This window comes from Staurois parvus, unplaced genomic scaffold, assembly GCF_062004578.1.
Source record: "Staurois parvus isolate SC_StPar_1 unplaced genomic scaffold, SC_StPar_1.0 ptg000715l, whole genome shotgun sequence".
NCBI lineage: Eukaryota > Metazoa > Chordata > Amphibia > Anura > Ranidae > Staurois > Staurois parvus.
Window position 1 is genome coordinate 6,379,398 of NW_028318511.1, and position 27,870 is coordinate 6,407,267.

At 39.8% G+C, this 27,870-nt stretch overlaps 1 protein-coding gene across 9 annotated transcripts in view; it reads left to right on the forward strand.

The window, feature by feature from the left end:
* Positions 1–27,870, forward strand: part of TSPAN4 (tetraspanin 4) — a 1,204,586-nt gene that overhangs the window by 161,264 nt on the left and 1,015,452 nt on the right. For 7 of the 9 annotated variants that reach the window (XM_089653563.1, XM_089653565.1, XM_089653562.1 and 4 more), the window contains exon 3: positions 13,192–13,296. The exons of the other annotated variants lie outside the window; for them this stretch is intronic. The gene's annotated coding sequence lies outside the window, so the exon portion shown is untranslated. The remainder of the gene's footprint in view (positions 1–13,191; positions 13,297–27,870) is intronic. 9 annotated transcript variants of the gene reach the window in all.

The window sequence follows — 27,870 nt, forward strand, 5'->3', positions numbered from 1 at the left end:
AATACAAAGCTTCCTCTGATTGGATGAGTCAGAGGTTGTGACATCATCAGCCCACCAATCAGAAGAAGCTTTGTATTAATTTATTGAGCTCCATTCAGACAGATGGTATTGCAATCCGAGTATGAGACAGGAAAGTCTCGGCTCCCACCTGGAACACAGTGCTGTATACTGTATGCAGCCTCAGATACGTACAGTTTATACACTGCATCCAGTGGCCTCACATGTTAGTTAGGGATGTGGTTCACTTGGACCAGCTTTGCTCAAATGAACTATGTGAAGTGTAACATAAGCTGGAGATCAGCTTTAATATCATCGAGCCAATCTGGGGAGATTTCAAATATGCGGTTCATGCAAGACGACCAAAGACGTTGTATGACCTGAAGGAATTTTGCCAAGATGAATGGGCAGCTATACTATCTGCAAGAATTCAGGGCATGATAGACAACTATTCTAAAAGACTGCACGCTGTCATTGGTTGAGGCAATACACAGTATTAAGAACTAAGGGTATGCAGACTTTTGAACAGGGTCATTGAATTTGTTTACTTGTTGCCATGTTTTGTTTTATGATTGTGCCATTCTGTTATGACCTACAGTTGAATTTGAAACCCATAAGAAATAAATGTGTTTTGCCTACTTGCTCATGTTTTCTTTAAAATGGTACATACTGTAACCAATTCTCTAAGGGTATTCAAACTTTTGAGCACAAATGTATATATGTATAATGTACAGCTGTGTTCAAAATAATAGCAGTGTGCTGAAAAAAGTGAATAAAGCTCAAAATTCTTCTAATAGCTTTTATTTCTATACACACAAATGCATTGGGAACACTACACATTCTATTCCAAATCAAAACATGAAGAAAAATATATCAAGTTTGTGTTGTTCCTCTAAGAAATTGAAGAAAAGTGAATATTAGACTGTTCAAAAAAACAGCAGTGTTTGTATTCTTCTTTACAAACTCAAACATTCACTATAGAAACTGAAAAATGTTTGAAGATTTTGCTTTCCTTTGAATCACTTAATTAATATTTAGTTGTATAAGCACTGTTTCTGAGAACTGCTGTACATCTGTGTTGTATGGAGTCAACCAACTTCTGGCACCTGTGAAAAGGGATTCCAGCCCAGGATGATTGGACTACATTCCACAGTTCTTCTCTATTTCTTGGTTTTGCCTCAGAAACTGCATTTTTTGATGTCACCCCACAAGTTTTCTATTGGATTAAGATCCGGGGATTGGGCTGGCCACTCCATAATGTCAATCTTGTTGGTCTGGAACCAAGATGTTGCATGTTTACTGGTGTGTTTGGGGTCGTTGTCTTGTTGGAACACCCATTTCAAGGGCATTTCCTCTTCAGCATAAGGCAGCATGACCTCTTCAAGTATTCAAATTGATCCATGATCCCTGGTATGCGATAAATAGGCCCAACACCGTAGTATGAGAAACATCCCCATATCATGATGCTTGCGCAACCATGCTTCGCTGTCTTCACAGTATACTGTGGCTTGAATGCAGTGTTTGGGGGTCATCTGACAAACTGTCTCCGGCCACTAGACCCAAAAAGAACAATCTTACTTTCATCAGTCCACAAAATGTTGCGCCATTTCTCTTTAGGCCAGTCAATGTGCTCTTTGGATAATTGTAACCTCTTCAGCACATGTCTTTTTTTCAACAGTGGGACTTTGCGGGGGCTTCTTGCAGATAGCTTGGCTTCACATAGGCGTCTTCTAATTGTAACAGTACTCACAGGTAACTTTAGACCTTCTTTGATCTTCCTGGAGCTGATTGTTGGCTGAGTCCTTGCCATTTTGGATATTCTTCTATCCATTTGAATGGTAGTTTTTCACTTTCTTCAATGTCTTTCAGATTTTGGTTGCCATTTTAAAGCATTTGTGATTGTTTTAGCTGAGCCGCCTATCATTTTATGCACTTCTTTATATGTTTTCCCCTCTCCAATCAACTTTTTAATCAAGGTACACTGTTCTTCTGAACAGTGTCTGGAATGACCCATTTTCCTCAGAATTTCAGAGAGAAATGCACTGTAACCAGCATGTACAACATTTGCTGCCTTCCTTCCTTAAATAAGGGCAATAATTGGCACCTGTTTTTCAAAGAATGAATGACCTCACTAATAGAACTCCACACTGCTATTATTTTGAACATGCCCCTTTCAATTAGTGGTTCAATTACACAGAATCAGCAGCATGCATGTCATGACTGTTGGGTCTGTTGGATTTCTATTACTCTACTACACCTGCTAGTAAATTATTTGCCATGTAGAAATATCATTTCTACCAAAAACAGTGATTGATTAGGTTAGTGATGTCTGACTGCTATTATTTTGAACACAACTGTATATATCTGTTCATATATAGTGCCCTAGACTCTTGATGATGATGATGATTACTTTATGATAAATGCATTTGTTGGTACATGTTACAGTCTTCAAAAATCCTGCTGTCTTTAGTGTTGTTCTCCAGGTACAGTAACTATCTGTAAATTTTCTATTTCATATAATTCCTAACCACGTGTTTGTCAACGGTAGTAAATAAATTGGCATTTCACCTAAATTAAAGTTCCTTTCTAAAGAACAGTGTGTCATATTGTTAATAGTAGCTCACGAAGGTCCACAACATAAAAAGCAACAGGTCTGTCTTCACCATTAGATGTTTCATCTATTGATCTGCAGGGAGAGAGGATGTGATCAGAATTCTTTCATCTCCACCTGCCTGCAGATGTTGGCCTGCTGAACGCTTTCCCCAGAGTATCTGTTTCTGACAATTAGTATCTTGCTCTGCCTTATCAGTATCTTGTCCTTCCTGATGGTTTCTAAATAACTCTGTTCTCACTGATTGCATAAATCCTCAAGTTATATCCAGAAGCCTGTTTAGCTGGTTTATCATGCTCAGTGGCAAGGCTATTGCAGATGAAACTATACTGCATTATTCAAATACAGATCTACCACTTTCAGTAGTTTTAGGAAATATTATATGGCAGGGTTGTGACATGAATGAAGTGTATATAAACCCTATGTACCCATTCACACTTTGGCATCTTGCATGCTGCCTTAATGCTCATTCAAATGCCAATGCACCAAAACACCCATAAAATTGGATGTGCACCATTTTTTGCAATGCAGAGCATCACAACACACGGTAGTGTGTTACCATGCATTGTGGTCCGCTGGAATGCATGTGCATTCACTTAGTGTGTTGGAATGCCATTTAAAATGAATGACACTGCAATGTACTGACACCTGACACATGCATTATTATGCATTGCGGTAATGTGTGCGCTGCCACAATGCAACAGGGTGAATGGGCGCCTAAGCCTATCTCTTGGATAAAATTCACCCACCTAAATTTACTGATTGCTGGAATGCAAACAAGCCTGAAAAACAAGGCATCAGCAAAGGGGACTGTATGGGACTGGCAGTCTAGAGCTCATCTATTGCACTGGATCACATTCACCCCGCGACCCCCCCCCAATGGAAATGGCAAGATTGAGCACCTTGGACTGGAGATTTAGGTGAGTATAAATTCTTCAGCATGTAAGAACATATAAAACCTTGCAGCATGGTTAGGAGGGTTGGGAGGGAGTGGATGGGGGGGAAAAATATTTTTTCTAGTATGTTGTTTGGCATTATGATTCACTGTGTATAGGATTTTTTAAGTGGTTGTAAACCTGTCATGACATCTGAACAAAGCACATACAGTGAATCTGTAGTGTTTACTTTTCTCTCTAAAAAAGCTCTAAATGTAATTTCTCTCTGGTGCTTACAGTAGCTCCTCTATTATCAGCATTTGTCACTTTTAACAAGTTTTCCCACACCAGAGATAAAATGGTGACAAGAGGACAGCTTGGCACACAGCTTGTCCATTCACAACTCATTTAATTCCTGTGCTGTGTGTGAAGGGGGTGTATCCCTTTCCTCCAATCAGCTCTGACACACTGTATAAGAGCTCTAACTGCAGTTTCCCACCCCCTCCTCTGTGCTTTTGATTTTTTCCAAATTCAGCACTTTTTGAAAGGTATGTAGAAAAGAGAAGACTGCAGATAAATGTAGTAAAAACATATGTAGTAGAATTTGTTTAATCTCTGTGTATCATCTGAGGCTATTCAGTTCACTGGGTATATGAGAGGGTTTACAACCACTTTAACCACTTGCCTACCAGGCACTTATACCCCCTTATTTACCAGGCCAATTTTCAGCTTTCAGCGCTGCCGCACTTTGATTGACAATTGCGCGGTCATGCAACATTGTACCCATATGAAATTTTGATCATTTTTTTCTCACAAATAGAGCCTTCTTTTGGTGGTATTTAATTGCCACTGGGTGCTTTACTTTTTGCGCTATAAATTAATAAAGTGCAAAAAATTTGAAAAAAAAAAAGTTTCTTTGTTTCTATTATAAAATTTTTCAAACAGGTAATTTTTCTCCTTCACTGATGTGCGTTGATGAGGCAGCACTGATGGGCACTGATAGGCGGCACTGATGAGCACTGATAGGCAGCACTAAAGGGCACTGATAGGCAGTACTAATGAGGTGGCACGGATAGGCGGCACTGATAGGCAGCACTAATGAGGTGTCACGGATAGGCAGCACTAATATGCAGCACTGATAGGCGGCACTGATAGGTGACACTGATGATGGGTACTGATAGACGGCACTGACTGGCATCACTGCTGGGCACTGACTGGTGGCACTGACTGGCACAACCGCTGGGCACTGACTGGTGGCACTGACTGGCAGCACTGCTGGGCTGCACTGGTGGGTGGCACTGGGGGGCAGCACTGGTGGGTGGGCACAGGTGGGTGGCACTGGTGGGCACAGGTGGGTGGGCACAGGTGGGTGGCACTGCTGGGCACAGGTAGGTGGCACTTCTGGGCACAGGTGTGTGACACTGCAGAGTGGCACAGGTGGGTGCACTGCTGGGCACAGGTGGGTGATCTGCTGGGCACAGGTGGGCGGAGCTAGTGGGCGCACTGCTGGGCACAGGTGGGTGGAACTTGTGGGTGGCACTGCTGGGCACCGATCATCAGGGCACTGATCATCAGTGCCCTGATGATCGGTGCCGATCCCCGCTCTGCCGATCTGACAGCGTGAGGAAAGTGCAGCCGAGAACCGGCACTTGCATTTCCCTGTGATCAGCGTGTCATTGGACACCGCTGATCACGTGGTAAAAGGCCGGTATGATTGGCCTTTTACCACATCACATCACATCCTACAGACACAGCGATCACGGAGATCGCCGGGTGCGCGCCCCCTGGGGCGCGCAGGAGAGCGTGTTCTGGGGGGAGGTCATATGACGTCCACCCAGAACTGGCCGGCCGCAGTGCAGCCGTCATTTGGCTATCTGCGGTCGGCAACTAGTTAAGCTATTTGTTTTTTGTAAATATTTTGCAAAATGTCTCACCTGGAGATCCTGCCAATAACATAATTTCCTGTTGCAGGCTGACAACCGCCTCACAGTAAACAGCAGTGTTGACAGTATGCAGTGCGCACTGCAGCTGTTGGCCACTTGAATGCCTATCCGATAGACCTGAAAGACAGCCCAAAGAGTAAGGTGGGATTAGAAACTCTGCTAGGTATTTATTGCTGTCCCCACCAGGTACATTTGACCTTTTTATTTGTCCTGCTTACTACAGTCAGTGAGAAAATAGTGTTGGGATATCTAAAATTGTAGAGCTCTCAGCAGAGGAAGAAGTGAGAGGAAATCTTCCAATGAGGATACCTGTTCTGGTGTCAACTTTCTTAGAGGGGCAAACCCCCTACTGATTAGAGATTTTAGAGATCCAAAACAATAAAAAGCTTTAGCTATACATTTCCCAAGATCAGCATTGTCATCTCCTGAAACACTACTGTACTACAGTATCACTAATAAGTCAGTGCAGATTGGTTCACCATTAGTTAATTCATACCTAGGGAGATGATGTACACCCAGGGTTTAAAGGAAGAAAACGAAAAGTGGCCTTGTCCTAGACAAGATGTACCTTAAACCAAACACAAATGCACAAATTACTTCTGGCCTTTTTGCCACAGCAGCATCAACTAAGTTGAATTCATGGTGACACTGTACTACTTGTATGGGGTGATGAAGATTTTTTTTTTCTTTTTTTACACTGATTGCTTTTACACCCATAAAAGCTGTAAAAGCAATCATTTCTCCTTCTCTCTGGCTGCATTCTTGCAGCCATTGAGAAATACTGTGAGAGCTGTGATTGGTCACATCTTGTCAAATGGTACAAGGCTGTTGTGAATAGCCTTGTACCATGTGACCTCTGTGATCATTCACTGATTTCAGATGTAGTAAGCAATGATGTCAGGAAGTGACATCTTGTTCACTACTATTCATGTGATCACTGATTGGCCAATCAGTGATCACATAAATTGGGACCTCACACAGAGGTCCTGTACAGCGACCTGTGTTCCCCTGTGTCCTCCGGAAGCGCGCACAGGGAATGGATGCGGGGGGACATGTATAAACGTCCACCCGTATTAGCAGCGCTCTCGTCCGGCTGTTTATCTACATGGGCCGGACGGAAAGTGGTTAAGGGCCACTTTACAGTTGTGCATTAACATGCTTTGCATCAAGACAGCTCAGAGAAATCAATGGGCTACCAATGCACCAAGATGTTCAAAAAATAAGATATGCCACAAACTTTTAATGCAGCTCACTATGGTATGTTGCCATGCATTGCAGGATGCTGCAACTGATGTACCTTACCTTAGTGCATTGGGGTGCCAATCAAAATGAATGGCACCGCAACACATTTAATGTGCATTCACAAAAAGCATAGATGTAAAGGGACTCTAAGTCTTTTTTCTTTTCTTTTTTTTGTAGAGAGTAGAGAGCTTTAAGTGATATTTTATACTAGCCTAATAATGTTCCTGTATCACATATTCTGTTTAATTCCAGCTTGTAGGTGGGTGAAAGGGGGTGACACATAATATAGCTGTAGATGACATCAAGTCCTCTCAGTCAACGGAAACCAAGAAAACAAAATGTTGTGAAAAAAAATTATTCAGATCTGCATTTTTTTTCAGGGTTTCCCTCTATAATTACATTGAAAGTGGCATTTTACATATTGAATAATAATGTCAACTGTGGAGTGTATGCTTTCACAGTAATACCATGCATTAACAACTATAAAATTTGGAATCCTTGATAATTGGTGGTCTTCAATTCCAGTATTCAGTACCTTTCAACAACCTAGTTGAATAAGTTGCAGATGATGGTCTGGCGTGTGGTGGTAAATCGCAGACCAAAGAATCCTGAGGAGCTGACCAGGGGTCTTTGGTAAAGCTCAATGTTTTCACCGAGAAAGAGAAGGAGAAGAGCCATTATAATGTAGTAGATTAATTCTGAAAAAAAAAGTTAAAATGCTTCCATAGTAGAAGGAACAAAAAGTCAAAATAAACTAACAACTGTTGAGGCTGAGGTCACCCAGTAAGGTGAGAACATGCGGCCTTCCTAGTGCACGGGTGGATAAAACTTGTCTGCATGTAGGGTCAGTGTGGTCGCTCTCTATGCCTCGGGTATTCCCTTCCTGGGTGTTCTGTGGGGTTCCCAGGTGGGTGAACAAATTGGTAGAAAGAGTCAGTGCAAAAAAAAGCCTGTCAGTCGTTTGATTGGCAGAGGTGCTCAATGTGGTTGTTCAAAGGATAGTCATGAGTCGTCTGCTTTGGTACAATATCCAATTTTTTTATTTCACTGAATTTGTGGCTTTTAAATTGCCACTTTCTTACTCCAAGGTGATAGAATTGGTGTCTACTATCAGTTGGTATTGTGCTCCACTTGGGAAATGTTGAGTGTAGAGTTTGTGGCTGTGATGTCATCTATTTGAATCACATGTAGCAATGGCTCCTTGATCATTTTAATTAGACATTGATAAGTTGTATGCAGAAAACCCTTTCAGTTGATCTGCAGCTGTCAAAGTGGAGAACCTACCACCTGGAACCCTACTTCTCATTTACTTGTACAATTAATGAGTCCAAAATATTTTTCTTCCAAGCTGTCAAGAAAGAAATGTGACTTCAGTGGGATTTAGAGAATGTAACTTCACTGACTTCTCCAAAACCCAGGAAAACTGAACAGACTCCTGTAGAAACTGTGAACACATATTAACTGCCCGTTGATCCTGCCAGAATACTGATACTGCACTGGCAGTACGGATTCAGTGCAGATTCAGTCCGATTTCTGAGCAGTGCGGTCCGGTTCAGGTGCGGGTCACAGGCTATTGACTTTTATGGGAGCCGTTTCTAAACTGCACATGTGTGAACAGGATAAAATCCTGACCTGATCCTGTCCTAAACCTGATGTAAACCTGACCTGAGCCTAGGGTTGCCACCTCATCCCTTTAAAACCAAACACGTATCAATTACACTGGTTCTGTGGCTGATTAAGGTGGTAAATAAACTCACCTAGTGCCTTATCTGCATTAAATTAGCCTCAGAACCTGTGCAATTAATATGTACTCGGTTTTAAAGGGATGAGGTGGCAACCCTACCTGAACCACTGAACAACTACTGTGTCAATTAGCTGTGAAACCTGAGTGAAATCTGTACTGCACATGTGTGAATAAGCTCTTAACCAGCTCAGAAAGTTTTACCCCCTTCATGACCAGGGCATTTTTTCTATTTAGCATTGTGTTACTTTAACTGGCAATTGAGCAGTCATGCAGCACTATACTCTGACATTTTTATAATTTCTTTCACACAAATAGAGCATTCTTTTTGTGGTATTTGATCACCACTGGGCTTTTTATTTTTTGCAATCTAAACATACAAATTTTGAAAAAAAACCAATATATTCTATTTCTGTTATAAATCATATCCAAGAAAATCTAATTTCTTCATAACTTTAGGCCAAAATGTATTTTGCTATATCTCTTTGGTAAACAAAATAGGTTTGTGTGAAAGTTATAGCATCTACAAACTATGATATATATATATATTGTTATTTATTATTTGTTTTTATTTATTTATTGTAGGTGATCATTTATTATACTGTACAATTGTGTTCAAAATAATAGCAGTGTGTTGAAAAAAATGAATAAAGCTCAAAATCCTTCTAATAGTTTTTATTTCCATACACACAAATGCATTGGGAACACTACACATTCTATTCCAAATCAAAACATGAAGAAAAATATATAAAATTTGTGTTCTTCCTCTAAAAAAATTGAAGAAAAGTGAATATTAGACTGTTCAAAAAAATAGCAGTGTTTGTATTCTTCTTTACAAACTCAAACATTCACTATATAAACTGAAAAATGTTTGGAGATTTTGCTTTCCTTTGAATCACTTAATGAATATTTAGTTGTATAAGCACTGTTTCTGAGAACTGCTGTACATCTGCGTTGCATGGAGTCAACCAACTTCTGGCACCTGTGAACAGGTATTCCAGCCCAGGATGATTGGACTACATTCCACAGTTCTTCTCTATTTCTTGGTTTTACCTCAGAAACTGCATTTTTGATGTCACCCCACAAGTTTTCTATTGGATTAAGATTCGGGGATTGGGCTGGCCACTTCATAACGTCGATCTTGTTGGTCTGGAACCAAGATGTTGCACGTTTACTGGTGTGTTTGGGGTCGTTGTCTTGTTGGAACACCCATTTCAAGGGCATTTCCTCTTCAGCATAAGGCAGCATGACCTCTTCAAGTATTCTGATGTATTCAAATTGATCCACGATCCCTGGTATGCGATAAATAGGCCCAACACCGTAGTATGAGAAACATCCCCATATCATGATGCTTGCGCAACCATGCTTCACTGTCTTCACAGTGTACTGTGGCTTGAATTCAGTGTTTGGGGGTCGTCTGACAAACTGTCTCCAGCCACTAGACCCAAAAAGAACAATCTTACTTTCATCAGTCCACAAAATGTTGCGCCATTTCTCTTTAGGCCAGTCAATGTGCTCTTTGGATAATTGTAACCTCTTCAGCACATGTCTTTTTTTCAACAGTGGGACTTTGCGGGGGCTTCTTGCAGATAGCTTGGCTTCACATAGGCGTCTTCTAATTGTAACAGTACTCACAGGTAACTTTAGACCTTCTTTGATCTTCCTGGAGCTGATTGTTGGCTGAGTCCTTGCCATTTTCGCTATTCTTCTATCCATTTGAATGGTAGTTTTTCGCTTTCTTCCATGTCTTTCAGGTTTTGGTTGCCATTTTAAAGCATTTGCGATCATTTTAGCTGAGCAGCCTATCATTTTCTGCACTTCTTTATATGTTTTCCCCTCTCCAATCAACTTTTTAATCAAGGTACACTGTTCTTCTGAACAATGTCTGGAACGACCCATTTTCCTCAGAATTTCAGAGAGAAATGCACTGTAACCAGCATGTACAACATTTGCTGCCTTCCTTCCTTAAATAAGGGCAATAATTGCCACCTGTTTTTCAAAGAATGAATGAGCTCACTAATAGAACTCCACACTGCTATTATTTTGAACATGCCCCTTTCAATTAGTGATTCAATTACACAGAATCAGCAGCATGCATTTCATGACTGTTGGGTCTGTTGGATTTCTATTACTCTACTACACCTGCTAGTAAATTATTTGCCATGTAGAAATATAATTTCTACCAAAAACAGTGATTGATCAGGTTAGTGATGTCTGACTGCTATTATTTTGAACACAACTGTATGTATTGGGCTCTGTTCAGGCTTTCTGGGAGATGGCGGCTTGCTCACTTCCTGTCTTGCTTTTTTATTACTTCTTGGTGGTTTGAATTGCCATTAGTATTGTGTAGGTTGTGGTCATTGGTAAGATGGTGTTTTAATGACTTCCTGTCCTTGGCAAGATGGCGTCCAGGTGGACTTCCTGTTTTGTTACGTCCTGTTTTGTCATTTCCAGCCGGAAGTGATGCAGTAAGATGGTGACCATGCTACTTCTTGTTTGTTCTTTCAGTTGTTTTTAGCTGGATTTCATGGAATTTTAAGCATACATATATACTTACTATATGCCAGTGACCCCTTTCTTTATCCCCTGAAGATGTCTGTTGCACCAGACGAAACGCGTGTAGGGTGAGATCAGTGGCATATGATTTTGTACACCTGCTGTTGATCCGTGGTGTGGTGTGTTTTACCTGTGTTACTCTAACTTCTGTGAATATATCTACTTTTAATAAATCATGTCGTTTTAGCATACTACTCTATGATCTTTTCTTCTTTGTCCTACCCATTATCATTTTGAAGTGCTGACACTGGAAAATTAGTGAAGGACTGTGGAGTCAATGGTATCCTGAAGGATGGCCCCCCAATTAGATGATTTTTGCGCTGTTGATCTCTCATCATTTGGAGATCATTACTGTTTGGTGCGGGAACTGGCAAACTTGTCTGTGATGTGGTTTGGTATTCTTACATGTGGACTTTCATAATTTTTACGATTTCAAATTTGGACTTGTATATATTTTTCTTTGACGTTTACTTTTTTGTTATGCATAATGAATTATATGTTATGGGACTGCTATTTTAAATTGTTTGATGCACATTTTTTTTTTTTGGTTTAATATGAGTTAACCTTATTTTTTCGCACACATATTGTATTGATCAGTACAGAGATATTAGTTTTGCGCACCTTTTAGTGCAATCATTAGTACAGTGACAACGTATAATATTATCACTGATCACTGTATTAATGTCACTGAAGATGTCAGTCAGTTCCCACCCAGTGTCAGTTAGTGCTAGGATGTCCACCGCACTATCGCAATCTTACTATAAATTGCTGACTACTGCTATTACTAGTATAAAATAAATAAATTAATTAAAATTCCATTATATATACCATAGTTTGTAGACGCTATAACTTTCACACAAACTAAACAATATACACTTATTGAGATTTTCTTTTTACCAAAGACATGTAGCAGACGTTTTTTTACTGGATATGTTTTATAGCAGAAAGTAAGAAATATTATTTCTTTTCAAAATGTTCAGTCTTTCTTTTATTTATGTAATGAAAAATTAAAAACCCAGTGATTATCAAATACCACCAAAAGAAAGTTCTATTTGTATGAAAAAATTATAAAAATTTCATTTGGGTACAGCATTGCATGACCACGCAATTGCCAGTTAAAGTAGCACAGTGCCGAATAGCAAAAAAAAAGCCTTGGTCATGAAAGGGGTAAAGTCTTCTGGAGTTTAAATGGTTAAATAAATGTGTGTGTTTATTTACTGTGCAATTATTATTAACATTATTATTTTGTGAATGAGCATAAAGGGGTACCCTTAGTAGTTCACTTAAATAGTGGGCTGAATATCTGGGGGCCCCCTAATCTTAAAGGGGGCCTCCAGGTTCCAGTAAGCCCAGCTGAACATGGGGCAAGATGTCTTGCAAAGGGGGGTCCTCCTATTGTTAAAGGCATGTGGCCTGCTATGGTAAGGAATTGTGTTTTTTATCTCTGAATAGTACTTTAAAACACAATCAACCACCCCAAATCCACCCACACCATACATTTCCTCCCCAGGGTGGCTGCCTGGTGCCCGTGAGAGGAGATACATTTCATCCCCTGTGAGTTCCTTCCAGCCTGGAAAAGTGACACAGTGCCCTCTCCAGGTTGTCAGACATACAGCAGCACTTACTGCCCATGCTTTGGTACATGTCCCTCCATGACTATTTGAGCTTGAAAGAAGCCAGAAAAAACGACATTGTTCTGCTCTTACTGACAATGTTTAGCGAATATCCAGTGAACCAAACTTTGTTTTTTAGCTAATCACTAATGGGTAACAGTTTCTTATTTGTTGTAGTTTTATAAAAGGGCCCCATTATTAATAAATTCATGGTCTGACATTAGTAATAATCCATAATTTCTAGAACCCCAGTCCAGGCGAGCCACTGTACTTTTTAGATATTTTGCGTATTTTAGGACAAATAAAGATGTTGGCAGTACTCTTCACAAGCAGAATGTTCAATTGGTATTCCAGTAATTTTCACTGTTGCTTATGTTGGAAGGAGTGACTTTCTCATTATAATGGTATTGCTGTTAACAGACACTTATCCTTGTGCTTAAAAGCAGAAAACAATTAGAGACTCTTTTGAAGTTCCTATTTTGGATCTGTGACTGACCCCTTCCGTTCAGTGCTCTGGCATTAAACTCTGAGATGATGAACTCTTTCTTCCGTCCACAAAAGAAAAAAAAACACATTTCCTTCACATTTGCAGCAGTCTTCTATCTCTTTGCAGACTATCTTCAGGACCACATTCAGAATCCTATTTGGTTCTCGGTCAATCTATTTTCATGTTTACTGGAACATGTAGAAGTCTGAAATCTCCCAGGATTCTATAAAGGTAGGAAATTACTTACTGGGAATATGCCAGGGAAATGTATTACCGATGAATTAACCTATTTTATCTTGGATGATCCAGTATCATGTAGCAGTTATATAAACTGAACATTTGGCAGAAAACTTCATTTGGTTACAGACATCTGTGGGTCACTGTAAACAAAATTCTGTCTATATCACTGTCTGTTTTCTCCGTGCGAGTTGTGAAACACTCTCTTCGTAACAATGTAGTCTAAATACTGCACATTGAATCAAGTTAAATCTGGAGCAAGTTTAGAATGTGTGATTAAGGTATATATTTATTTTATAATTTCAATTAGATTGACAAATGTAATTATTGTTTGTATTGCTATTACATTGCTGATGTTATAACATGACATTTTATACTGTGACCATTTCCGTTTACTTTGCAGAATAAAGTTATTCAGTTGTTGGTATGAAGTTTAATTTTGTCACAAGTTATTGTATGTATGCAGTTTTCTTCTATCAGTAATGCATATGGCAACGTTGTCTAGTTTGATATCATCTTCAAAAAATAAACACACACACGTAAACATATACACAGTATATATACTGTACACAGTATGAACACATACAGTACATACACACAGTATATATAAAACCAGCCCCATATTTTGAAATGGGATTCCATGGGTACTTTATTGAAGTAATAAAAATACCATGTATTGCCAGGATTTACCAACCAAAAGTAGTGAAATCAAAAGGAATAATCACAGAAAAAAGGTCATATTATACTACATTTAGTATGCTTTTTTCTGCCACTTACCTTTTGCTTCACCTGTTTATGTGTCCCCCTTACAACACATAAGTTCAGCATTAAATAAATGAACAATTACTACAAGGATGCCAAATGCCAAAGGAGTGCCATGATTCCAGAATGAGAGAGATGTTATAATAAATATAAGTTTATAAGTAACCTTTATAGTAGGTTGCACATTGAGGCTGTATTTACACTATAGTGTTTAGTGAACATGCACAAAAAATGCATGTTGTGCTTGTGGTGCCATTTATTGTTAATGGCACCCCAGCTGAAGTAAAACTAACATGCTTTTTTGCAACACTCGAAGCTGAAAAACCATGCATGAGCTACTTGGCTGTGTTTGTCATGCATAGGGCAGCCCTTTGAAATGAATGGGATGCTCTATGCACGTAGCATGTGCTTAGAAACACAATTTTGCGCGCGCTTACAAAACAATACAGTGTTAAGGCTCAGTTTACACCATGATTCGCACAGGAACGCAGTCCACATTCCTGTTCAATTCACACCCATTCAAACCCATTTGTTTTGAATAGTCTCAAATCACACTGCATCACACAAAAAGCAGTGCATGCACTACTTTTGAAAACACACTGCAACCAGATGGTACATTAACATGTGACCCAGTGCAAGCAAATGCACTGAATTTGTGACCTGCGTTTAGGGTGTCGTTAACTTAAAGTAGAACTCTGGGATAAAAATTTCCCATCTCTGGGGTGAACACAGAGCCTATACTCACCCGATCCTACGATCCTCTGGAAAACAGCACTTCCCTACGTCCAGCTGTGCACTGTTCCTGTCGTCCTCATATCCAGAGCTGGTCTATGGGCGTGATGACAGTCCAATGCACTAGACTGTGGGGAGGGGGGTTAGCGGGAGTTGCAGGGACTGGTGTTGCGCAGGGAGAATTGGTGGATTAGGTGAATATATTTTAGTTCTTTAATCCCATAGACAAAAACAAGCAGTTAACCCATTCAATGCCCCACTGCATAGGGAAACGTTTTTCCTCGGAGTTCTGCTTTAACATTGACAGCTGCTGCAGGACACAACTGCAGTGCGTTTTGAACACCTGGGTTTCCCACACTGCATTCTAGTCTGAGCCTAGCCTAATGCAGCATGAAGGTCTTTGCACACAGCAAACAAACCTATTTTTTCCAGTATACTCACTAGCCAACCTACAAGTAAATAAATACGCTACGCTAACAATTTGTATTAAAAAATAGAGGTTTTAGTTGCACAACATTTGAAAACACGTAGAAGCCACACTACCTCATCAATGGCTTTGATGTAGCAATTTGGCTTTCACCTATTTATGTGGAATATATGTGGAAGCCACATTTCTGTAACTAAAACTGTTTATAACACAAAATTGTTTACAGTATACTTTTGTAAGTGTCCTGGGAAGAATTATGCTACAATAAATACATTGAGGTAACAAGTTGCCAGGTGGGTTTCATTAATTCATTCACTGTTATGCCATAAGAGGAACATTTTATTAGGAATGTTTGCAGGTATTCAGTTGCCATAAAGTCAGAGATGTTTCATGTATCTAGAATTGCTATACCTACCAATGTTTTGCAGTAAAATGCTAGGGACAGCTTTCTGTTTGGACAGAGGCGGCTTATTTAAAATCAGCAGACGTACCTAAGCACATTCTCCTGTCTCCACTTATCTGCATTTGCCCTGCACAGTTATAGAAGTTGTAAATGTCATTGGTGTTGGCTGAAGAGGGTGAATGTTGTTGAAAGCAAATGTGTGTACTGATAAACAAACACAAAAGGTTCTTCAACAGGAATTAGCAACACATTTCAGCAAAATCAGTGATTCATCTGGGTTAATTTACTAAGAGCAAATACAGTGTGATGTTCATTTTGCAAGGAAAGTTGCACTTTGCATGGGTATTTGCCCCAGACCTCAGTGAATGTGGCAAACTGTCACTTTGCAAAGAATACCCAATCACGTGCAAGGAAAATAAACAAAACCAGTATTTTTGCATGCACATGATTGGATCATGGAAGTCAGCAAAGCTACTAAGCTCTGGGAAAACTTCCTTACAAACTGAACAGCTGATTTGCGTTTAGTAAATCAACCCCACCATCTTCAAATGGGCAAAGTCCAAAGGCAGTTTGGAGCAGCTGCAACATGGTGAATGTTACTGAGACCTTGGGAGGGGAGGTGGGGGTTTACTAAAACCGGATCACATAGAATCTGGTGCAGCCGTGAATAATAACCAATCAGCTTTTAACTGCACCTTTTTTAAATTAAACTTTGACAATAAAACCAGAAGTTGATTGGTTACTCTGCACAGCTGCACCAGATTCTGTGTTCTCTAGTTTTAATAAATCCCCCACCCTTAATTTCCTATTGAAGAATGGACATTTAAATGTATATTACACAGGACTCAATCCCGCAAACACATAACCCGCCAATGCACTTTGTAAGTGTAGCGATTGATTTGACAATAAGCATATACAATATATATATATATTTATATATACAGTTCTCAGCATAAATGAGTACACCCCAACAATTTTGTCAGAAAACCTTTACTTTCAGAATCAACAGTTTCTATGGGATACTATACTATAAAATACTCCCACAAATGCGGGCCATTGATTGCAAACAAAATTTGTTAATTTGCACACACAAAAAAGTATTTTTCCTAACAAATTCATTCAAGACCACATTGCGAACATAAATACACCCCAATGAAAGTCTTAGGAGCAAAGCTGAATTTTAGACAACAAAATCTTAAATAATAAGAATTCAACTACAGGTGAGTCTAATTATGCATTAAACAGGCGTCCAGCAGACAGTTAATGATAAAAGGGCATTACTTAACAAAGAAAACCCCTTCAATTTTATGCTGTCAGCAATGGCACCACATGGAAGAGAAATGTCATAAGGTCAGAGAAAGAAAATTATTTCTTTACACAAAAAAGGTGAAGGCTACAAGAAGATTAGCAAAACTTTACTTAGAATACTGTAGGAAAATGATATAAAAATTTAACAAAGATGGAACTGCAACCATCTCACAGAACCCTCCAGGCTATGCACAGAAGTTAACACCTTGACAGGAGCATCTTCTGATGAGAATGGTTGAAGAAAATCACCATGCAAGTTCACTGCAGTTAGCTAAAGAAGTAGAAAGCCAAACTGGGGTGATTGTTTCCTGTGCCATAATACGGTGTACACTGCAGAGGAATGGCATGCATGGGTGTCATTCACAAAGGAAGCCTCTCCTAAATTCAATGCACAAAAAAGCCCATCTAAAATTTGCCAAGGCCCATGCTGAAAAAGAACACTACTGGGACTCTAATCTGGAGTAATGAGACCAAGATACATATTTTTGGAACTGATGGCTTCAAAACTGTATGGCGTCGCAAAGGTGAGGAGTACAAAGAAAAATGCATGGTGTCTACAGTGAAACATGGTGGTGGCAGTGTCCTTTTGTGGGGCTGCGTGAGTGCTGCTTGGTGCCAGGGGCTGCATTTCATTGATTGTATCATGAATACACAGATGTATTGCTCTATATTGAAAATGAAGGTGCTAACATCACTCTGTGCCCTTGGTCTTTGTGCACTTTTCCAACATAACAATGATCCAAAACACACATCTAAGGCCACTGTTGAATTTCTGAAGAAGAATAGGGTGAAAGTGGTTCAGTGGCCATGTATGTCTCCTGATCTGAAACCCAATGGAGCACATATTGAGAATTCTGAAGAGACAAGTTGTGCATCACTCTCCTTCCAGCATCCAGGCTCTAAAAGAGGTCGTTCCTAAAGAATGGAAAAAGATAGATGTTGCAATATGTCGCCAACTTTTTCATGCCATGCCTAGAAGACTTGAAGCTGTCCGTACAAATCATGGAGGTCCTACAAAAGACTAGATGGAATCGTTCATGTTGTGGGGTGTATTCATTTTTGCATCAACTAATTTGAGTAAAAGTGATTTTGTAATCTAATTTCTATTATTAACCTTACTTTCGTGTAATGAGCTAAACCAGGGGTGGGAAACTGCTGCCCTCCAGCTGTTGATGAAATGCAAGTCCCATCATGCCTCTGCCTTTGGGAGTCATGCTTGTAACTGTCAGTTTTGCAATGCCTCATGGGACTTGTAGTTCTACAACAGCTGGAGGGCCACAGTTGCCCACCCCTGAGCTAAACAAATGTTCTGTAAAACTCGGTTTTGTCAAAATTATGGAAATTGTTCTTGTGTTCATTGAGACATTGATTAAAAGAGGTGTACTTATGTATACTGATTACTGTGTATATGTTCACTGCAAGGCAGTTATCATGAGCATATCATTTCCCACCCATCTGTGAAATTTCAGCTCTGTTAGCATTAAATACTTTATCTAAATTTTATAGTTCCTTCAAATTGTCTTTTTCAGTTGATTTAGCTTAAAGCGGAACTCCAGGGAAGAAAAAAAAATTTACTTTTTGTAGTTGGTCCTTGCAAAGCCTAATTGCACGTTTTGCCATGGGGATGATAAATAAGATGCTAAACAGTACTTACTTCATCCCTCACTTTACCTGCAGCCTTTGCTTTTCCTTCACTGCCAGTGCTCTGGAATGTGATGCTCTGGAATGTTTGAGGGCCCTCAATATCCTCTTATACAGTAGTACAGTACAAAAATCTTTTTTTTCCCCGGAGTATACATTTAAGTGAACTACAGCTTTCCTTTTCTATTCATCTTCTCTCAAGATTCAAAGACAATAGAAAAATGAAAATAAAACATAGCAGCATGACAAGAGCAACACTGCTCACAAAGAGTGGTTATTAGAAAATCCAAGCGGAGTAATGTAATTTAAATGTTTAACAAACAAGTTTTATTTGATCACATGGATTGTATTGAGGTTAGACAGAGACATGGTAAACAAATCTTTATAAAATCTCTGAATTAAAAACATTCGGCGTCTCCAGAAATAATATCCGGCAATCAGGAATCCACATAAGGCAATAAGGTTCCTAACTACTAGATCAAAGGATTTCCATATAATGTCTGCATAAGGGGAGCATTCTTCAAAAACTGTTTTGGTGACCACCACCTTGAATAGAATGACCTCCTAAAAATGGAAATCCAGAAAAAAATAAGGAGATCATAGTAGAGGGAACAAATAATAGGAAATGTATGCTGACCATATGCAATAACAAAACAACCCCATAACAGGTATATATGTTATTCCATTACCTTCTCATAAACTTGACCATCATGTAAAGATGGATATATGGCCTTCCTGGATATCCACCCCAAATGGAAATGTATCCACAGTAGTAAGTGATTCTAAAGGTATATAAATGTGAGACATAAATATGAAGCTACCAGCAGACCTGAATAAAGCTAAAATAGGGGTAAAAAAAATCTAATGAATATTACCATACAGAAGATCAAGGGGACTCCTCCTCACTTGAAGTAAGATCAGGTCTGGATGAAAAAGTGAATATGGGGGTAGGCAGCCAGGTAGTCAATATGTAAAGTCCAGACTGATTGATACAGTCTATGTATATATAAATATATAGACCCAAATCTGGGTTTCAAAAAATTGCTCAATAGTGAGAAAGCAATGCGGTTCCTTAGAAATATATTAGAGACTGTAGAAGCATGCCACAGCACATATATATCGTAGTATACAGATATTTCTCCAATAGGAGTTCAAAAAATTCCCCCTAATTGAGGTAAATAGGCACAGGGTTACCAAAAAAGTGAGAATATCTAACCCATAAATATTGATAGCATTGATAGCAATTAGGCTTTAGTGCTATCAATATTTATGGGTTACATATTCTCACTTTTTTGGTAACCCTGTGCCTATTTACCTCAATTAGGGGGAATTTTTTGAACTCCTATTGGAGAAATATCTGTATACTATGATATATATGTGCTGTGGCATGCTTCTACAGTCTCTAATATATTTCTAAGGAATCGCATTGCTTTCTCACTATTGAGCAATTTTTTGAAACCCAGATTTGGGTCTATATATTTATATATACATAGGCTGTATCAATCAGTCTGGACTTTACATATTGACTACCTGGCTGCCTACCCCCATATTCACTTTTTCATCCAGACCTGATCTTACTTCAAGTGAGGAGGAGTCCCCTTGATCTTCTATATGGTAATATTCATTAGATTTTTTTTACCCCTATTTTAGCTTTATTCAGGTCTGCTGGTAGCTTCATATTTATGTCTCACATTTATATACCTTTAGAATCACTTACTACTGTGGATACATTTCCATTTGGGGTGGATATCCAGGAAGGCCATATATCCATCTTTACATGATGGTCAACTTTATGAGAAGGTAATGGAATAACATATATACCTGTTATGGGGTTGTTTTGTTATTGCATATGGTCAGCATACATTTCCTATTTGTTCCCTCTACTATGATCTCCTTATTTTTTTCTGGTTTTCCATTTTTAGGAGGTCATTCTATTCAAGGTGGTGGTCACCAAAACAGTTTTTGAAGAATGCTCCCCTTATGCAGATATTATATGGAAAATATGGAAATCCTTTGATCTAGTAGTTAGGAACCTTATTGCCTCATGTGGATTCCTGATTGCCGGATATTATTTCTGGAGACGCCGAATGTTTTTAATTCAGTGATTTTATAAAGATTTGTTTACCATGTCTCTGTCTAACCTCAATACGATCCATGTGATCAAATAAAACTTGTTTGTTAAACATTTAAATTACATTACTCCGCTTGGATTTTCTAATAACCACTCTTTGTGAGCAGTGTTGCTCTTGTCATGCTGCTATGTTTTATGTAAAGCTTTTGGGTTTATAAATCCACACTAATTATCAGTGAGACGGAGATATTTATATGACACATATTTACGTGTCATGTTAGGTGGCTACCCCCTTCCTTTTTCTAATAGAAAAATGAAAATGCCTGCTGTCTTTTCTGTACAGGTGGATTGTTACCTTCTAAATAGCAAGCTGTTTTATAGGACCTGTCTGGCTTGCTTGAAAAAAAAAGTACTTGTGTTTAGTGTTTATTTTTGGACCTTAAAGAAAACCTATGGGCTATTTAAATAGCGTAGGCCAGGGGTCTCCAAACTTTTGAAACAAAGGGCCAGTTTACTGCCCTTCAAACTTTAGGGAGGGCCGGATTGTGGCCAGTGGTAGTAGAAATTACCCAGGCATCAGTAGAAGTAAACAATACCCTAGGCTTGGTGGACAGTGGCAAGAACAGTGCCCTGTCGTTTGGGATCAGTGGGAGGAACAGTGCCCCGTCATTGGGATCAGTGAGAGGAACAGTGCCCCGTCGTTGGGGTCAGTGAGAGGAATAGTGCTCTTCATTGAAGTCAGTGGGAGGAACAGTGTCCCATCGTTGGGTCAGTGGGAGGAACAGTGCTCCATCACTGTTGTCAGTGGGAGGATTAGCGCCCCATCATTGGGCTCAGTGGGAGGAATAGTGCCCCATCATTGGGATCAGTGGGAGGAACAGTTCCCAGTTGTTGGGGTCAGTGAGAGGAATAGTGCTCCATCATTGGTGTCAGTGGGAGGAACAGTGTCCCATCATTGGGGGTCAGTGGGAGGAACAGTGCCCCATCATTGGTGTCAGTGGGAGGAATAGCGCCCAGTCATTCATGTCAGTGGGAGGAATAGCGCCCCATTGTTGGGGTCAGTGGAAGGAATAGTGCCCCATCGTTGGGGTCAGTGGGAGGAATAACGCCCCATCATTGGTGTCAGTGGGAGGAATAGTACCCCGTCGTTGGTGTCAGTGGAAGGAATAGTGCCCCGTTGTTGGTGTCAGTGGAAGGAATAGTGTCCCATCGTTGGGGTCAGTGGGAGGAATAGCGCCCCATCATTGGTGTCAGTGGGAGGAATAGTGCCCCGTTGTTGGTGTCAGTGGGAGGAATAGTGCCCCGTTGTTGGTGTCAGTGGGAGGAATAGTGCCCTGTCGTTGGTGTCAGTGGAAGGAATAGTGTCCCATCGTTGGGGTCAGTGGGAGGAATAGCGCCCCATCATTGGTGTCAGTGGGAGGAATAGTGCCCCGTTGTTGGTGTCAGTGGGAGGAATAGTGCCCCGTTGTTGGTGTCAGTGGGAGGAATAGTGCCCTGTCGTTGGTGTCAGTGGAAGGAATAGTGTCCCATCGTTGGGGTCAGTGGGAGGAATAGCGCTCCATCATTGGTGTCAGTGGGAGGAATAGTGCCCCATTGTTGGTGTCAGTGGGAGGAATAGTGCCCCGTTGTTGGTGTCAGTGGGAGGAATAGTGCCCCGTTGTTGGTGTCAGTGGGAGGAATAGCACCCCACCGTTGGTGTCAGGGGGAGTAATAACACCCCTCACCGTTGGTGTCAATAGAAGGAATAGTGCTTCATTTCAGTGGAAGGAAAAGTGCCCCAAGGGCTGGATACAAGCAAGCAAATGGCCACATCTGGCCGCAGTTTGGAGACCCCTGGCTTAGGCTGACAATTACATTAAATAGCAGGTACTCAGAGCTGCCTTTACATCAGTCCAGATCTCCAGTAGATTAACCGGCACCCATTAAAGATTATGGGTAGTTTGGCATGCTAAAAGCAACCTGGTTTCTTGGTAGGATCCCTAACTCACAAAGAAGTAAGACAGTTGAAGGACTTGGACCAGAGCTCTTGTAACCCTCTCGGTCTGAGATTTATTTTTTGTGTTTTTTTTGTACATATGTTAAAATAATACTTTTATGCCTGAAGATTAGTTGGAATCCCCAAATATTATATATTTTCTGAAAGCAGAAACCCTTTTGTGAATGACATGTTCTCCCTAGCAGCTGTCATTCACACAACACAAGCTGACAGCTAAAACAGTAAGCTCCTTAGAACTTTCTGGCCGCTGTGGGAGGTTGCGGGCTCAGTATTTGTACAGTAGCAAGAGGGAGCAGAGGAATCATGGCTGCAGAATGGGCTGTGAGAGGCTCCAGGCTTAGCCTTTCATCTGTACATATGGAGCATGTAGAGGGCATGGGTTGCATGACAAGGAGGGATGCAAATGTTCTGTCTGCAACATTTGGAGTAGACAGGGTGTGCAGGCTCTATGTCTACACTGCCTCCTCTCCTCTCTGCACTGTTAGGGCTTGTTCACACTTGACTGTTTTACCAATGCTTGCCAAATGCCCCTATAGCGTTTGGCAAGCGATGGTCCGGCATTTGCGGAGCGTTTTTTAAAGCTCTGCAAACGCCGCATGCGCGGTTTAGCGGCGGTTGCTAGGCATTTGCTGAGCGGTAAAAACGCCCCACAAACGCCTATAATGAAGTTTGAATGTTGTTACCGCTCCGCAAACGCCCCGCAACCGTGTCACAACTGCACCGCAAATGCCGGCCGGGCGTTTGCTGAGCGGCACCATAGACTAGAGTAGGAGGTTCAACGCCTCCTGACTCGACCAGAGGCGTCCGTTTTGCCACGCCGCTACCGCTCCCGTTAGAACAGCACTGTGTGCTGCAATGGGCAGAATTGTCCGAGGCGTTTGGGAAGCGGTAAAAAAGGCAGCTTCTACTGAGTTTGTTTCTAGTCCCATATTAGCACTTAAGATCAGGATCTGGTTGTATAGCTGTTTATCTGTTTCACTCTGTACAGCTTATATGATTTTGAATTATTTGAATTATTTATTTGTAGTGAAACTTAGTGGATTCATTGTCATGATCAAGATTTGTGTTTTATTTTCTTTGTAGTTCAGGCAGGTCATTTACTGTATCTCTTGACCTGCAAGGTGCCAGTTGAAGAACTTTGTATTTTTGTCCTGCTCTTTTATTGTTCCCAGATGATTTCCTTTGCACATGCCTGGGCTTGAACCTATTTGATGTAACTTGGGCTGATGTGCCATGTTTTCTTTTGTAAAGCCAAATTAATTCACTGTCCTGATATTAAACACAATGCTCCCCTGATCAGTTTATGTTCACTATCCATAATAGTTGATTATACTATATGTACTGTACATATATATAGCAAGTAAATGAATAACCCTCACAGTAATGCTACTACTAGGCTGCAGCTAGATGGAGCTCTAATGATGTGTAGTGTGACTTCAGGAGACTAATACCAACAACTCACATTAAAGTAAAACTAAAGGCAAAACTTTTTTCAATTTTGAATAGTGTGCAGAGGGATTAGAACGCTTGTCAGATTTTAATGCTGTCTGTGTTCCTGTTAAGGAGATTCAAGCTCTCTATTTGTCCTGGTTACCATTATCATTGAAACTGAAAGAAAAGAAAAATCACAAATTTTGAGTTGTCCCCAGAAAAGTAATAGAGGGGAAACACTAGTTGTGGTGACCTGTGGGTCCCCAAGGAATTCTCTTAATGTGCAGGGATTTCCTCTCACTTCCTGTTTGGCTATGGGACAGGAAGTGAATGGATATCTCCGCAACAGAACAAAGATGGCAAAAAAAATTCTGACAAGGGTTATAACTTTCCCTTACTCTATTCAAAATGAAAAAAAAAGTTTTACCTATTGCCTACTTTAAACTCAGAATGAGCAAGTGAGCAACATGAGTTTTGTGCTCTCCTCTTGATACAGGGTTATCACACTTTGTTTTTGCTATCTTTGTTCAGTTTTGTGTTTGTTCGGACATTCACTTTCTCTGTTTAGTATCCTATATGTTAGAAATGGTAATTCTCTAATACAAATCGATTAATGTTTCCATGTGGTCTGCGCTTCCACAATAAATAATGTAATTATCTGTATAATATGATCAATTTTTGTTTAACACATTAAACTTGAAATGAGAAAGTGAGCAACGTGTTTTGTGCTCTCCTCTTAATACAGACACTGCAGGCTGCATTTTTGTCATATCTCAAATTAATATCACTGATATTCCTGTAACATTTATATTGTATATACCAATTACAAATTGCAAAGTACAGTGTTCTTTGGCCTATCAGATCTTAAGAAATTATAGAAGATTTCATTTCAGTCAGGACTGGTGCACACAGATGTAAATTGCAAACACAGCGCGTTTGAGGGCACCAAATTGCATGGTATCTCAGTATCATACAATTTTGGCCAGTGCGTTTTTAAAAGTAGTGCGAGCGCTACTTTTTGCGCTTTCCGTAGCATTTTGCAGCCCATTCAAATGAAAGGGCTGCAAAATGTACCACACAGGAAAGTGCGTGAATTTTGTTACTGTGTGATCCTGGTGTGAACCGTCCCTTAAACATGTTTAAGCTATGTGCTTTGATATTCTTTATTGTGCATATTTTTTTATTTTTTTTTTTACTTACAAAGTGTCAGTGAAAATGCTTATTTTTTGCACTAGAATCTTGTGCTGAGATAATGATGAAGAAAGGCGTAGATACATGTGCATTTTCTTATTTTGCCGAGTTCGAGGGAAAGTAGGTGGCAGTGGTTCCAGGAACGGATCCACAGAAAAGTACAGGTGGTGTCCAATAATTCAGGTGTATTCCTTTTGAACATATAAACCCCTCCAGGTGCATGCAAGTGAAGTTTAGTGACCTCCCTAAGTCCTTATTGGTGCATATTATAAAGCAAAAGCAAATATCTAACTGAAATATCTAACCGGAGCACCATTATCTTTCCTTGTGGTCTTTTTAAATGAGCTAAACTGCTTACAGTTATAGAGCAAGCAGGGAGCTATTCGACAGCAGTACAGGATGATACTTTATTATACTGTTGCAACACATGGCTCATAATAATTGTGGTATTCTCTAGCTTTCTTAATCACCATTCGAGTTTAACTCTTGTTGGCCTTGACTTAAGCATAAAATCTTTCTACATTGTACTATTAAACTGTTTGTGCCTCCTTGCTCTGATGCAGAATATTAAGAAGAGATATTGTCTGCTGAGCTTGCTGCTTCGTTTCCTGATACTTTATTAAAATGTGAATTGTATTTCAGATAGTAATCTTACGAGGAGCTGAGATGTAGATGTAGCACTATTATTTTTTCTAGAGCAGTCCATTTTTCATATATGTCTTGCATGGAAAGAAAAGGCAGGCGCTTCGAACATTTAATGTCATCTTGGAACTAGATCTTCCAACTTACAGCTGCAATATATGGTGCCAGCATGACCTGAAGTAGGAAAACTAAGATCTAATCAGCAAGAAGGAGAAACTATTACCTAACTACTCATACAGTGATATACCTGTGTGTGTGTGTGTGTGTGTGTGTATATATGTATATATACTCTCTCTTTATACATAATGTACAGAATCTTATCAAATATAGATTTTGTGTTTCACTGTATTGATATGCATCAACATCATATAAATAAAATAGTTTGATGACTAGGATTTTTTTTGTTTTGTGAAGAAAATAATTCTAGTCAGGAGGTACTTTCTGTTTTTCAGATTCTATCGCTTTCATTTCAATTTTTTTCATACCAGTGTGCTTAGCACTATGTAACCATTTGTGTCTTTCCGCCTAACAGCTGTAAGAGGCAGAAAGATACATATTTTATATAACAAATCAGTGTTTCGTTTTGTTTTATAATGGGGGAGGGTGACATGATCCCCTCCCCAATTTAGCAAAAGGTTTGCATTCTGCGAATACATACAAAGAATTCTGTGAATGGCAGAGAGGACAGGAAAGGGAATGTGGTCATTGGGACTTCTTCCATATTAAATGCATGACATTTAACCTATGTAGTGCTGGAAGACTACCCAGCTCCACCGAGGAGAAAATTTCTTTAGTAAGCAGCAGTCAGCAGGACATGGGATACACTTAATTACAGGTAAGTTGTGTGACTGAAGTTGTTTCTGAAAAGGATGTTTTAACTAAATATCAGCTTTAACCACTTGCCCTCCAGAGGATTTATTCCCCTTCCTAACCAGGTCATTTTTTGCCTTACAGCACTGCGTTATTTTAACTGACAATTGCGCAGTCATGCAGCGCTACACCCAAATTAAATTTATGTCCTTTTTTTTGTCTACAAATAGAGCTTTCTTTCGGTGGTATTTGATCGCCTGTGTGGTTTTTATTTTTTGCGCTATAAAAAAGACTGACAATTTTGAGAAAAAACAATGTTTTTGACTTTTTGCTAATAAACATATCCAGTAAAAAAAATTTAAAAATCAAATTTCGTCATAAATTTAGGCCAAAATGTATTTTGCTACATCATAAAAAATAGTGCAACGCTATGGGTATGATGTAGGTCAAAGCAAGACTAAAAGTTAAAATATCTAAACACACAATATAGCACATGTCAGTTAAAACAAGACTAAAAATTAAAATGTCTAAATGCATAATATCACATGCAATATGTCAAGGCAAGAAAAAAATTATATAAAAATAGTTCCGTGTTTTCATTAGAGTCTTATAAAGTGCTTTTCTTATAAAACCGTGGTGTTGTTCCAAGTAATATAGGAGGATTGTGCACTCACCAGATGCACAATAAATATGTGCATTGAACAAAAATCCACAGAAGCTTCCTTCAGGATCTGCATTGAGAGTGATGAGAGGATTGGTTAAAACCAAAAGAGCATCATCCGCATAAATGTTGGCCTTGTATTCAGTGCCGGCATAGGGGACACCAGAAATATGCTCATGATTTCGAATGGCTGCAGCTAGAGGTTCAAGAGCGAGAACAAAAAGAGCAAGTGATAATGGGCATCCCTGTCTCGTGCCCCTGAAAATAGGGAAAGATGAGGAAAAAAACCTGCATATTTAACAGAGGCCGAGGGAGACGAATATAAAGCTGAGATCCAAGCCAGAAATGCGTCATCAAACCCCCATCTAGACAGCGTATATGTCAAATACTCCCAAGAAAGCGAATCGAATATAAATGTCCAGGGATAAAAGAAACCCGGTATCCTGCGGCGATGTAAGATATGAACGAGATAGATGACTTTACGTATGTTATC